Genomic DNA, 14,413 nt, shown 5'->3' on the forward strand with positions numbered 1-14,413 from the left:
TACACTAATCAAACTTAAATTAACACTCCTCCTGCATATATGTGCAGAATTAGTGTGCATGTACACATATGCAGGCCGGTGAAAGTAATACTGATCCCAGGAACAACGCGCATGTGGAATGCTCTTTCCATTAAGAGAAGCGGTATCAAGAATTCTGCAAATATGCCAGCAGATAGAAGTTACCATATTACAGCGGTCTGGTTCAGGGACAAATAAAGTATGCTATTATCTCATATAGTACGGAACGCACAGAACTACAAACAGAAGTGTTTCAATTCAATACAATATGAAATAGTTCAAAATAAAATGAAAAGTGTCTGAAAACAAACCAATAAAATTACACAGAGGAGTTGTTAATTATGATTATTTATGATCATTCAGAACTGGCATCGTTTTAATAGTTTCCTTTCCAAATTTCTCTAAGATACATCACTCCACAGCAACTCAAGGATCTACAAGAACGACTTCACAGCAGTTCATGACTCCAAGAGGTGTCTAGCCTAAATCTGATGCAATCATTGTTATAACCGAGTGCAGTGTTTAATTTATTCAAAAATTTAAAAGTAGGCAGTCGATGATGGATGTCTCTCAAGGAGCATCATTGGGTTAGCAATCAAAATATTTGCCACCACTGACCAGCTCTCCACTGCAAGCAATCAGCTCTCTGCCATTCTTAAAAAGCAACAATCGCCAAACAAACTCATGAGTGTAATCCATTCAGTGCACTGCTACCTGCTACACTGAATATTTCATCAGAAATGACAAGACTTTTTTTTTTTTTTCCACCTCCCAACCCTGCTTTTTATATTTGCTCACTTGACAAGTTGTCACTGCCACATCACTGCCACGCTGGCTGTCCTTGAAACCTGACCTCTGCAGCTTTCTGCGCCCAGTGGTCATGCCGTCCCTGTCTCACTCCAACCATTTCTGACAGGAGACATGCTGATCTCAACAGCGAGTCCTGGCACCTGAGACACACTGGGATTACACAGGTAAATCAGGGTATTCCATGTTGTCTCCTAGCTAACAACAGAGGGAAAAACATGACATCTTGAACAACAGATCTTACATTCGCATATTCAAAAGATTCATCATGCTTTTACAAGCAGATGGACAAGATTGTCTCTCCTTGCTCTGAAAGGGCACATCATACAAATAAAACCAAAAAAGAGGAAAAAGAGTATTTTTAATTTCAGAATAATTAAAGGGTCAGTTGTTGAGAAACACGTTAGATAAAACAATTGGTTAAAAATAAGGTAAAAAAGAACTTGTAATTGAAATTACTTTAGACTTGTAAACACCTCTTATTAGGTAGATCTAGATTTATTTATCTCACGCGAATCATCTGTGCTTAATAACATATACAATTTGATTCCACAACACAGCACAAGCTACTTGAAAGTAGGTATATTTCTAAAGAAAGGAAAGGCTTCCCTGTAAGATGGCATGTTTTTAACTTCTTTTGAAATGTCTGTGTATAGAAGAACGTGAAGTATTTTGACTGAAATAAATGCTTTCATGGAAAACAGTGAACCCTGGAGATTATGCCGATTCTTGAAGAACTTCATACTGTTTTAAGCAGGTGACAGTAATGTCATCGCCTGAGCTTTTTCCCTTCCACACTTGCACAACAAAAAAAAAAGAAGTTTTACATTGGACAGAAAAGCTCAGAGCTACCCATGCAGACAGCACCTTAGCAGAGGCTACAATTAATGTACATCAAAGATCAGGTCCACTACTGTTACCTTAAGGCCAATACTGCCTTTTGCTGTGAAAAAGCCACAGTCAATGCCATACCTGAAATGATCAGCAGTTTGCATTTAATATATGTGTGTATATATATACATATATATACACACACACACACACACACACACACGTATATGTATATACAAATACATATATATCCCTCGCAAGTATTTTAAACATCTACATCACTATCAGTGTCACAGCCAGACTGGATCAGGCAATTTGGATATTCCCTACACATTGGCACTGTTATTTATTCCAGAAGATATCATGAAGATCCTATGAAACAATAAGAGTATGTTTTAAGAGAAAGAGGATGAACACGATAACAAGTACTTTTTTTTTTTTTCCTGTGAATTTACTGTATACTATTTCCCAGTTATCTTCTATCATTTCTAAATGGTATGGAAGATGGAAAGATCCTGGATACCTTTGAATCATTTATTCCTAAAATAATTCATGCTCTAAGAATACAACATTGTTTGGTGATGCTCAAGGGCTAAAAGTGCCTACTAGAGACATTTGAGCTTCAAGATTATTTTTTAAATGTTAACTCCAGAACAAATGTACTAATAAATGCACAGTTTGTCACAGATCTGTTATATTAATTATGACAGATCAAAATCACAGCCTTATGCTTGAACAAGAACATTAGTGCACATGGGCTAGATAACATTATTTCTCTATGTCCCACAATAATCTCACTACATATTGATAAATATAACAGCCATTCAAATTAAAATATCTTACATTATGTCCTTTGGGAGCTGTGCACACTCAAGAGGGAATACACCCTTTTAGGCAGTGCTCACAGAAGAAAAATAGGAAAAGAAAAAAATCCCACAAATTAGTTCATCCTTTTCTTTTTAATCTGTGTGTACTTCAGACAACTGAAAGTAAAATGCATGCATTTTCACTTGTCACAGATCTGCTACCTGGACATAGTTACTTGTTTTAGGTAGGCACTTCTCTATGGTCATCATCAAACCAACTTTAAGAACAGACAAATCTTTCCTGATTGGATGTAGAAAATTGTCTTTTTTTTTTTTCTTCAGAAAACTAATACAACCCTAAACAGGAAAATTCATCACAGCAATGACAAGTCCACAGACTCAGGTCTGAAGAAACATGGAGATATTTCAAATCATAAATCAGAGTATGCAAGCATGCAGCAGCTCCACAGTCCCAAATCTATGTTCAGGGAGACGACAGCCAACAGAAGTCCCAAGCAAGTTTGTCCATGCAGAGACTGTAAGTTTCAGCCTTTCATCTTTCATGAAAGAAAATGTTCATTTTATGATAATTCATGTTTGCTGTCCTGCTTAACTGCAGGGGACAACAGTTTTGGAGGTGGTTCACAAGCTCAAGAGAAATTCAACTGTTAGCCTTTGAGATTATGAAACCAGAGAGGACAGTAGAACTGGTGTTCACCTGTTTTTAACTTGAAACAAGACTAATAAAAGAAGGGATTCCTTTGTTAGCATCCCCTCTCTTATACAGAGTTAATACAGCTCTGGAGGCACAGTTCTATTTGCATATTTTATGTTGCTCCCATAGAGGACACCTTTAGGAAAGAAGCAATTAACTTCCTGAGCTAGAAAGAGTTCATAGCAGGTGATGACATGCTAGAAGGTCCCACCCATGCCTTTGCCCAGAGACGCTTTTTGCAATCTGCTCAAAAGGAGAACTACAAGAAAAACATGAAAACTTGTATTCAAAGTATAATTATCTGTCCGATAATCAACATAGCTTTAACAATCTTGCTTTAGCTGCATCTACTGTCAGTGAATGAGTAGTGATATCACAGTTAACAGAATTCTCAGAATTTAACCCTTTCTGTGAGTACTTCAAGATAAAGCGGAGTAATCAGTGCAGTATAACTGGCAACGCTTAAGACAGTTGTGCCTGACAACATATGTAAGCAAGTAGCAGAAATGATGGCACTTGTCTTTCAAAGTAATTTATGACATTTGTCACTTTGGTTCTGAAAGCCCATCTATCACTGTGCTGCCTGAGCAAATGCAATTGAATGCTGTCTGCAGCATGCCTGGGGAAGCACTGCTGGCCCAGGCACAGAGGTTGCCTCCAATGCAATATTCTTATTGCACTAATGCTGAAGCTTTCAGGTGGGCTTCTTTGCAGCCCACGCTTTTCCAAAAGCGCATCCTTTCCCTACAGATTTAAGAAAACATGTTCTTTTGACGTTCTTGTGCTTGCAGGTCCTGAAAGCAGAATCTGCCACCACTCAGGTCATACACTGACTGTTATATGGATAAAGATACAAATTCTAAGCTTCTCTGTCCAGCACAGAGAACCTGTCACCACTTGATTCTGCAAATTACAGGAGGAAAATAGGCATAAATGCACAAGTAAATAAATAAATCACCAGCAACCTGTCACGTTAATCTACCTATTTTTAACTGATTAAGCAATCACAAAGCCAGCTATACCACTGACCCAGGTCATTAGCCAAGAAAAAAGTATCAATCATTAGAGCTAAGATCTAAAAGGAGTATCATTAGGCTTTAGTTTCAGATCCTTTTACACTTCAGGAATATCTAACATTAAATTTAAAGGAAAGGGGAATGTGGCTATTTCCAAGCCAGATTCAAAAATATAGGAAGAATATTCACCAGAGAACTCTTAGCAAGTGTGTTTCGGGAGCTGATAAGATTCTCAAAGCAAAATTCCTGAATATCTCAGGAACTTGGCTTGCAGCACACTCTGCTCTGTGTTTCTCTTTGTTTCCATAACAAGCTTACATTTCTTAAGCTTTAATTAATGTTTGACATATTGAGCACTGATCCCAGATCATAACCTTTCCATACCTTTACAAATGTTCATGTCTTTTGCAGCAGATCATAAAGTTCAAGGGCATAAGTTGATGTACTGTGATTCAGCCATATGATTCATATGAATTCGGCTTTGCTTAACACAGTCAGGAAACCCTCCCTTCCCCAAGAGAAAAAGAGTTCAATTCATAAAATACTAATAGCTTCATTATGCATGCTCAGAGGCTGAGCTACGCTGGGGAGTGGAGAATGACAGAGCTGGATCTGAAGAACAGTTACATTTTCCAAGTCCAGCTTCAAGAATACTGCAACAGCAGAGTACAACCTGTGTTCAGAAAATGCGTGCAACTTGTTAGCTTTTCACATTTCAGCTGAAGACATAACATAGATGCACTACAACACAGTCACTAACATTAATGCTTGAAGTCTTAAAAAAATCAAGAAGAGATTAATGGCTTTGAACTGATTCATTCATCTTAACTTCAAAACCTACTGCTCTGGAAGTCCCAACAACAGCAGACTCTGTAGGCAAATCTTAATAGCTGTATTCAAGCTGAACTATCTGCAGAAAGAGAGCCCATCTGAGCCCATGACCTTTATTTTGTGGTGATGTGCTGGCTTAGCTATAGAAAGTGCAGCTACAAAACCTACATCACTTTGCAGTGAAGAAATAAGTTAAAACCATTTAGGTAGCTCTGCCATTTTCTACCTTACTCGCTGGTTTGTATTTCCTCACTATCTAGCAACAAGTTTCTGTCAGAAGACACATTAGTTTATAGAGTTCCACATCTCAAATTTTCTGCATACAATGATTTTGCATTTCTCTACAAAAAAAATATCTAGTTAATGAAGCCTAAGAGCTAATCAGTTTATCAGGAGTTGCTGTAGGTCGAACTGAATCACATTATAATCCACAAACGCCTATTTGCAAAATGGGGGGAAGTGCTTCCAAGAAAGGAAAATTGATGGACCTCCAACTTCTCCCAGCAATCTCAAGCATATTGATGAGAGAAAGAGGAAAGAAATTGCTTGCCACCACAAAGTAGAGGTGCAGTCCAGACTCTCACATAAGGTCACATCTCAGTGTTATCAATGTGTACTTCAACTGATCTACACCCTCATAGTCCAAATTTATTCCACATGTTTAGCAAGCAAGGTATCAGCCCAGAAGGAAGAAATTTCATTTTAGATTATTGTTATCTCTATAAAATTTTTACAATGCACTAAATGCAAAGAATGTAACAAAAATGCATGCAACAATTTATTCTACTTTTTTTACCCACAATTATTTTTTATAGAAGAACCACCATGACAGGATGTTAATAATACTAAATTTAATTTGTCTATTTTAAATCATTGCCATCTTTTATTAGAACCTATTAAAAAAATCCATGCCAATCCATGTAAACAGCTGCACTAAAAGCATATACGCATGATGCAACTCTGAATATTCAAATTCTAAACTAAAAATGTGCAGCTATGTCTTTATGCTTATTTTCACCATTCCACACCAAATGTAAAATTATCCAGAGAACGCATCTGCACTGACTTTAATCTATTTCATTTTATGCTGATCAGTAGCTAAGAATACTCCACTAAAGAGATTTATCACATTAATTAGCTCTGAAATTACTCACAGTAATTAAGTATATTGTTCTCAAACTCTTTAGAGATTATTGGAATACTTTTGCTGCTTCTTAAAGGAAACAAATATTATGGGAAAGCCCTCTTCAGAAGAAAACTTTCTTTACTAACGATCTTTTATTTCTTCTAAGCTTTGCTACCCTTCCCTTTGTCCTGACTTGGATAGACTTGATACTATCTTCCGGAACCGTAATGCAAATAAAAAAATTTCCAAAACCTACATGCATTTTTGAACTGTGACTTACAGCATGTCATGCTACCACAGTGATCTTTGAACAATTCTTGTTTACGCGTGTAGCAATCCCAAACGTCATACAACGCACTTCTGTACCTCCCATTGCCGTGTCACAAGTGCTGCAAGTACATAGGATTTCTACAAAGCTTTGCCAAATATTGTGGAGGAACTCAAGAGCGTGTGGTCCCAAAGGATAAAACATACAAAAGAAGAAAGATATTTGCATGGTTTATCATCAAATACAAGTGGGAGGCCTGACTGAACCAAAAAAACCTTTTAGAAAGTGTAAAATCCAGCAGTGCTAGATATTGCTATGGTGTGTGCTCCCCCACCTCTCCTTGCTGCCTTTTTTTTTTTTTTTCTCCTTTTGTGAACAGCGCTGGCTTGACATCCCATTGGGCTGGTGCGTCATGTCCCTTTTTGTCAGCCTGTCACGTCACACAGTGTAATGTGGCATTTCTGTGTAACGGACTGAGACACGTCATGCCAATGACATGTCAAGCTTGTGAATTTCAAAAAGACACAGTTCAATGAAAAACATGGTTTTCTAACTGCCCTGGAGGTTTTAAATCTTAAGAAAAATAAAAAAAGACTTTCTTCTCCAGTGATTTTGCCACTGAAAAGCACATGTTTTTTGGTGTTACCCATGTGTAGATGCAGGTAGCAGCTATCTGAATATCTGGACATCTTTATTAACTGAATCTTAAATTGCTGATCCAGTTGGATAATTAGGAATGGTCCAGAGGGCATATGTATTCAGTAAGCTGTTTATTTCCAATAAAATACATACAGAGTGATAAAACTATTGCCATTTAATGCTAAGAAAAGTCTAAATATGCAATTGCCATGACTCATCCCTAACACTTCTAATGCTTATGTATGCTCTCAATGACTACAATGGCATGTTATACCTCTGCTTGGAGACCATACAATATATATGGCACTGAGAGCATTAGCCCTGCCTAACCTCTATGCAAAACAAAGCCAGAATCTGTCTGCAACATTAAACACCTTCCAGTCTTTTCTTCCAAAGCGTGCATTTTCCTTGAAGAAAACAACAACTACTGTTATAATTTTTTAAAAAAGATTGTCAAGTAGTTCCTTAGGATAGCCAATTAGTTACAGACTAACAATAGCTCTCAGGCAAAACCAGTTTTATTCCAGAATGCACAACTGTTCTTAGCAAAAATTATCTAGAAATTGGATTTGTCACACAACATCCATAGCTCTACAAGTCTTTCAGAATTTAGCATAAACAACATAAATGAAAGGCATGACACAAAGATGCCTGCCTTTGGAGCAGCTATTTTTAATAAGGTTATTTTAAAAAAAAAAATAATTAATGAGGCTAGTTGAAAATGCAGTAAAACCTAAAAGCACAGTGCTTTTCAATATAAAGTATCTTTATATGATGAAGTACTCTTTTGTTAATAAGAAAAACATTTTAGAGGTTTGTTATTTTATTTGTATCACAACATCTACCTAAACTTCGCACACTACAGGGCTAGTAACAGTGACTTAGGAGCACACACTCCATGCTCAGTGACATTTGCTTAATACTCATTAGAACAAATCAGTCACAGCTGATTGGCACCTGGACTGGGCTTCACTTCCCATGTGTAGCTGCCCCATTTCAGAGAACTCTTAGCAGAACAGAGGTCTTCCCTCTTCTCACCTGTCTACCTATGAGCAGCAGGAGTCATAGAAGTTTCCTTGCTGGCACTCCCATTTCTCTTCCATTGGGAAGATGGAAGTAACTAGCAAGTTACTAGTCTCAGGTAGCACCCAATTCATTCTCCTTCCCTCCCACAAGGTTTCAGTGACCAACTACTATATTTACTATTACATTCTCAATTTCACAAATGCAATTTAAGACCTACTAAGTAGGTTATCTTCCTTTAAAAGCTTTCTTTACAATAATATGTAATACCACTGTGGTCGCAGCTTCTTTATGGCACACCTGCTTTAACCTTCTTCCCTTGCAAAGGCAAAGAAAAGGCCTCTCTCCATCCCGAAGCCACATTTCCTAAATGACTACACTCCCAAAGAGAGCACAACCACTGCTCAAGCATCTTGGAATTTCTCAAGACATGTACTTGCTTTTACAAGCCTCAGCCCAATTCAATTCATGTACTGTGGTTAATAAAATCTGCAGCCTTTCTTTTGTCCTAAGACTACTTGATAATGGCCTTTTATCCTTTCGTATTGAGATGGATGAAGTTATTTTAGCATGGAAGACATGCAAATACAAATCTAAAACAGGAAATTCTCAATCTTGTTCCTACCACTGATAAACCATTAACCTTCCCTCCTCTTCTCCCCAAAATGCCAATTTGTATATAAAAACAACCTCCAGGACATAGACCTTGGGTGGCAGTTTTAAGTCTAAAATCAATTTTTGAGTTATAAACCCTCTGAAAATAGGGGTTTATAATGGAACCACTGACAGACCCGTAGCTATAGTGGCGCTAGCGGGCACCACTATAATATACGAATAAAACTAAATTACATCACTTGTCATCATTAAGAAAAATTTTCATCTCAGTTCTTCATTTGAAAAGCACTATAGTTAATGAATGATTACTGAGCCATGACACCTAAATGACTAAAATATAGGAATTATACTGAGGTCAACTCAAGTATTTTTTAAACCATGAAATTAAGAGATCTATTCGCTTTGGTATAGGATACCAGTCCTGGCTATTATGCTCCCTTGCAACACTGACTTTGAGCATAAGGGAATGGTATGTATTTCTACATTGGAGATTAAGGTCCCATGCAAATTTAAGAGGTGAACACAAGATTGCCCAAGAGTGATGAAGCATAGAATTCTTTCGTATGTTCACAGATGCTTCCTTCAAGCATCTCTGTTTTCTTTATACTCTTCTACACGTAACTAATATGAAAACAAATAATATTTTATGGTAATAGAAGGCAGAAGTCTTGTTCTTTGAAAAACAAGATACTATTCAACATACAGTCCAGTAAATTAACTACAGAAACCCACATTTAAGTATACAAGATCCTTTTAGTTAAGACATTTAAAAAGATTTTAATGAGAGCCTGAAGTACTGTTGCGCAGTACTCTGACAATGCCCTAACTATACTCTTTATGTTTTGCATGATCTTGAATTAAGAATGGCAAAAGCCTTATTTTCTACATTTTTAGACTTCTCATATGAAAATATAAAGAGCCAACTGTAAAAAAAAAAAATTGCAAAGTGCAGAAATTGCTTGCGTAAGCATTGTTTCCTTAATTTGAAGCCATTTTGTATTTTCTTTTAACTATGAAAGTTGAGATACGCTCATGAGGCAGAATGATTTCAATTGTTCAGACAACACAAATAAATTAAAAAGTGCATGGTAAAGATACATAAAAATTTTTAAAAAAGCAAATTTTATCACTGACAACCAAAGATTCCAACTCTGTGATCCTTCCCCTGTGCTCCAACTCTGCTCATGTTCTCACAGCACCAAGTCTGAGCGTTACTGATCATGAGATTTGTCTAACACTTGAAAACATGCCAAAACTAGGAAGAAAGTATGCAGAGTCTATGATTAGAACAAGCATCTGAGATTTGAGCCTTATGGATATATAAAGTAGTATCATGCTACTTACTTAGTGTGCCCATATTTACCTTCTTGCATTTCACTGAGATTACATCAGGTTAGTAAAGATGACTAAGTAACTTCAGGATCTCAAAAGATCACTGCAAAACATTATTAACAATTTTAACTTCAAATGTCAAATACACACATTTTCCAGTACGTAATTTCCAAACACTACTTTAAGACTATGTTCTTCCAATGTGCAAAACTGTTCCTATGTTTTGGAGACAAAAGTAAACGTAGAAGTGAAGGTTACCAAATTGAAAACTAAACATGTAGGCTGCACATTGTCATCTACCTGGTTTGCCTCTATTGGCCACATGGCTCATGACAGTAATAGACACTGATAAAGTCTGACCCATTCTAAATAGATGGCATTTTGGATGAAAAAAAGACATAAAAGCTCTCTCTGCAGTCTGTGGAGATAGAAAAAGAGAGAGAGGCTTCTGACAGTTCAAGCAGAGGAGGAAAATTAGAAAGGAAAGCCAGTATCACTACCATATGTGCTCATAGCTCGTCAGGACAGCTGGCAAGAAACATTGCTCTTCTCTTCTTTACTTCCACGGCTGTGATACATTTCTTTATATGGCTATCAATAATACTGAATGATTAATGCTAATGATTTATGTTAATTTCATTATAAGCTTTATTTGTTGCCCAGTGTTGAATTAAGCCTGTCAAATCATCCTTTTCTACATTGCTAATAATTCTTAAAATGCAAAGCTAAACATAACATCTGATCATTAATATGTTAATGCACCTGTTTCATATATAAATGAGGTAAACAAGAAAATGACTATTTGAAGATGATTCTGAGAGGAGTAGTTCAGCAATCTCATACCTACATACTCTCAGTTACTTAAACACTGCCAGGAAAAAAAGATTGTCTTCTGATACCAGATTGCCTAACATCATTCCTTAAACAGGAAATAACATCTATGCACTCCTTGGTAGGTGACCAAACTCCCTGCTGAGGCACCCGTTTTCCATCATCCTACATTAAGCTAGCTCTAAGTGCTCAAAACAAGTGGGAAGTTGACAAGATGAACAGGATAGTATTTAAGTATATTAATCAGTAATACTTCCTCCAGCTCAGACTCTTTCATGTTCCTTCCCATTTGTATGGAGGAAAACTGTCAGTCCCCAACTCCTCATTGTGAGATCAAGTTTCTTGTTATCACCATCTTGCGTTAAAAGAAAGAAAAATAAAGTTATGCTTCAGAAATTCTAACCCTATTCCCTGGCAATCTTAAAATCTATTTCTGTTAAATGCAGCTCATATTAACCTAGCAAAAAAATCAAGCCACAGATGCCACATTGAGTACCTACCAGATGATAAGTCAGAAATGGACCATTATGTGCCCTATAGGGTCCCTATATTGACCAACCAGTTGTAGATAAGATAAATCCTCACAAACCCCAAAGGAAACAGCAGTAGCCATAAAAACCTAGGAAACTCCTGACACAGGAGGACCTGTCACACCTGGCAAGAGGCAGAGGAGCAAGGTTTATACAACCTTCATCATGCATTCAACACACAATGGTTTAACTGAACCCCTAGGAGATCTGAATCTTTACACAGACACTACCCTTTCACTCAACACGTGAAGTCAGCTAAGTCACAAAATAGGGAGAGAAATGTCATTTTCCTGTTTGGATCTAGAATCTATTATGAAGTTTGCCAGGTGCCATTTTTCACTGCATTTTTCTTGTCGTTTCTATTACAGTTACTACCTTTCACCTGTTTGAGGCCTCCACGTACAAGGACTCCAAATCACTTCTGGGATTATGAATTTTAGTCTCTTAATCCAGCAATGAGGAATTGGCTAGTCTTCGTACTTCATTTTGCTTATAAACTTACTTATGATTCACTACTAGTGCTAAGTGGCAAAATGCCTATTTTTTTTAATGCGCATACAAACTGCAGGACTTCAGAACAGTTTAAGCTTATAATAGAAGCAAAAGACATTTGAGAGAAAACCAAAGTATAAGTGCACATTTTGTGGAAGTATCACTGAACTTTACCTGAGTGTACAATCAATAAATATACAGATGGTATAGTGTACAATCAATGAATATACAGATGGTATAGTATATCCAGGAGCTTGGCTGACGTAATTAATATGTTGGAGTAGGAAAAGAAAGACGCTCACCCTATCCTGGGCTTGCAAAATAGACTCCGGTGGAGCGGATCTCCAGAAGAGATCCTTCCCCACTGGCAGTCAGATCTTAAATGGGTCCAGGAGAGGTGCAGCCAGGCTCCACCCCTTCCTGCAGCACAGGTGAATTGCCTTCACCTGTGCTCCTGTGGCTGACTCATTGCTCACCTCAGGTGATTAATCAGAGGTTCAGGCCATGATTCAGCAGCCCCATACACCTGAGTGTTACAAACTGAAATCTGAGCTTATGTAAATTTCCAGATGCTGGCCCAAAGTGTCATTAATTTTGAGTCTACTCTGGATATTCTTGTCACAGCTCATCTTTCATTAAGTTTCCCTTTTTATTTTTTTTGGAAGAAGATAAGTTGTGGGGGAAGATAGAAGTGAATCGTTGAATCATAGAATAGAATCAATGATTCTATGATTTTCTAGAAGTGACTTCCTTCAGGGTTCTGTATGATTCCGTACAGAGACACTAAGATAAAAGAATAGAGCTAGGATTCCAACTTTATGAGACCTGAATCCTGTAAACAACAAAACCATCAAATACAAATTATATATATTCGTAGAACATAAATACAAACTTAAGAAAAATATATATGAACCATATATTGAAAACATGAAATTCCTGTTTTTCTCTCTTGGTATCTATTATTTGCAGCTTTAGAACTATAGTATACAGGTTTTTTGCAAAAAAAAAAAAAATAAAAAAATAAAAAAAAGGAAATAGAATATTTGCTGCTCCTGCTTTTTATGATAGAACTATAGTTCTACCAGTTGGTCTGGGCTATACAGCTAACAAATGTCAAAACATATGGACCAAACCATTTATCAAATAATCTACTCTCTGAATAGATAGGCACTATCAGCAATCTGGTATTGATCTTTACAGGCTACTGCTATTGTTCATCTGAGCATCCAGAATGCCAGCAAGAATTAATGAAAGAAACAAAACAATGCATACCAAGCACACAGTGCACACATTTTCCCCCTTTATTTTTAAAGTTGGTTATAATTTATGTAGTTATCAGAAATCTGCTGCTAGAAACAAAGCACTCAGACAGGATAGAAGACAATAGAAAAAAATCACTTCCCAAACATTAACTTCTGCACAGTTTCAGTATATTTACTTCTAGATCTCAACTGCAAGTAAGTTACACTAATCTAGCATGATAAATTCCTTGCAGTGTGTTACGCTGGCATTCACAATAGCTGAGACTGAGATGGCACTTTCATTAAAAGCTTCATTTCAGGGCATGTTTAATGTCTTGGACATTTCAAATTGCATCTGGCTGAATCTTGGCATACAGCTTGTCAGTCCAGATGCATGGTTTTTTGGGTTTTTGTTGTTTGTTTTTGTTTTGTTACAGAAAATTGTATAAATTGGTCGCAACATTCACAAGTTTCACTATGACTAAAAATATTAAATGTTGGGAATTTTTATTTTTTATTTATTTTTCTTAAAGTAAAAATACACACCTTTAGTTGTTCCTTTTTCAAATTTGTCTGCATGCATCTCTTTCCAAAAGCTCTGGAAAGGTCCACAATCCACCACACTATTCTCCTTCAAATTACTCCTTAAAATTCTCTTTTTAGGATATACTATTTGATGTACAGTATTTTGACTTGGATGACTACAATTTGAGAACATCAACCCACAATGCAAAATCTTAAATATATACATTACCACCATTTTCTCTTCATTGGCTCCTCTGCAAGCAACACTGGAGGATACTGGGAAAGCAAAGTAGCTATGAATTCAGTCATAGCTAACAATTATATCTATCAGATCTCCTTCTTAGGTAATACAGCAAAATACAACCACTCAAAACACCTACAGTATTCAAGAAAATCTAGTCTTTTTTTGTAGGACTCAGAAATTAAAATCCATCTCCCAAACCTCAGCCCAATTTATCTTTTATCTCCAAAACCAGCAATTCTGACACTCCTCACTTCCCCATCTCTCTCATTCCAAAACTATTGCTTTGATATCTCTTGTAGTTATTTTACCACGAAGAAATAGGAGAGAAATGTATAAGGGAGACACAGAAGCAGGCAGAGCAAACAATCCTGTAATCAAAATCATTGCTCTAGCCACTACTTCTAGACTGGATGATGCTCTTTTCTGTTTCCTACGATCTTGCTCAAACAATTATGATCATAACAGCACTTTTATATTAAAGAATTCACTGCAGTTATCATATACAAGCATTCCAAGAATCCTT

At 36.7% G+C, this 14,413-nt stretch overlaps 1 long non-coding RNA gene across 2 annotated transcripts; it reads left to right on the top strand.

The window, feature by feature from the left end:
- Positions 1-873: 873 nt before the first annotated feature.
- On the top strand, positions 874-12,663 carry LOC104912933 (uncharacterized). 2 transcript variants are annotated; one of them, XR_795018.3, is made up of 3 exons: positions 874-992; positions 2,805-3,000; positions 11,757-12,663. It is a non-coding gene; the product is annotated as an uncharacterized LOC104912933 (long non-coding RNA). The 2 variants fall into 2 exon arrangements; XR_014886084.1 differs by lacking the exon at positions 11,757-12,663 and adding an exon at positions 8,408-8,693.
- Positions 12,664-14,413: the final 1,750 nt, after the last annotated feature.

Source organism: Meleagris gallopavo, chromosome 13 (assembly GCF_905368555.1).
Source record: "Meleagris gallopavo chromosome 13, MGAL_WU_HG_1.1, whole genome shotgun sequence".
Lineage (NCBI taxonomy): Eukaryota > Metazoa > Chordata > Aves > Galliformes > Phasianidae > Meleagris > Meleagris gallopavo.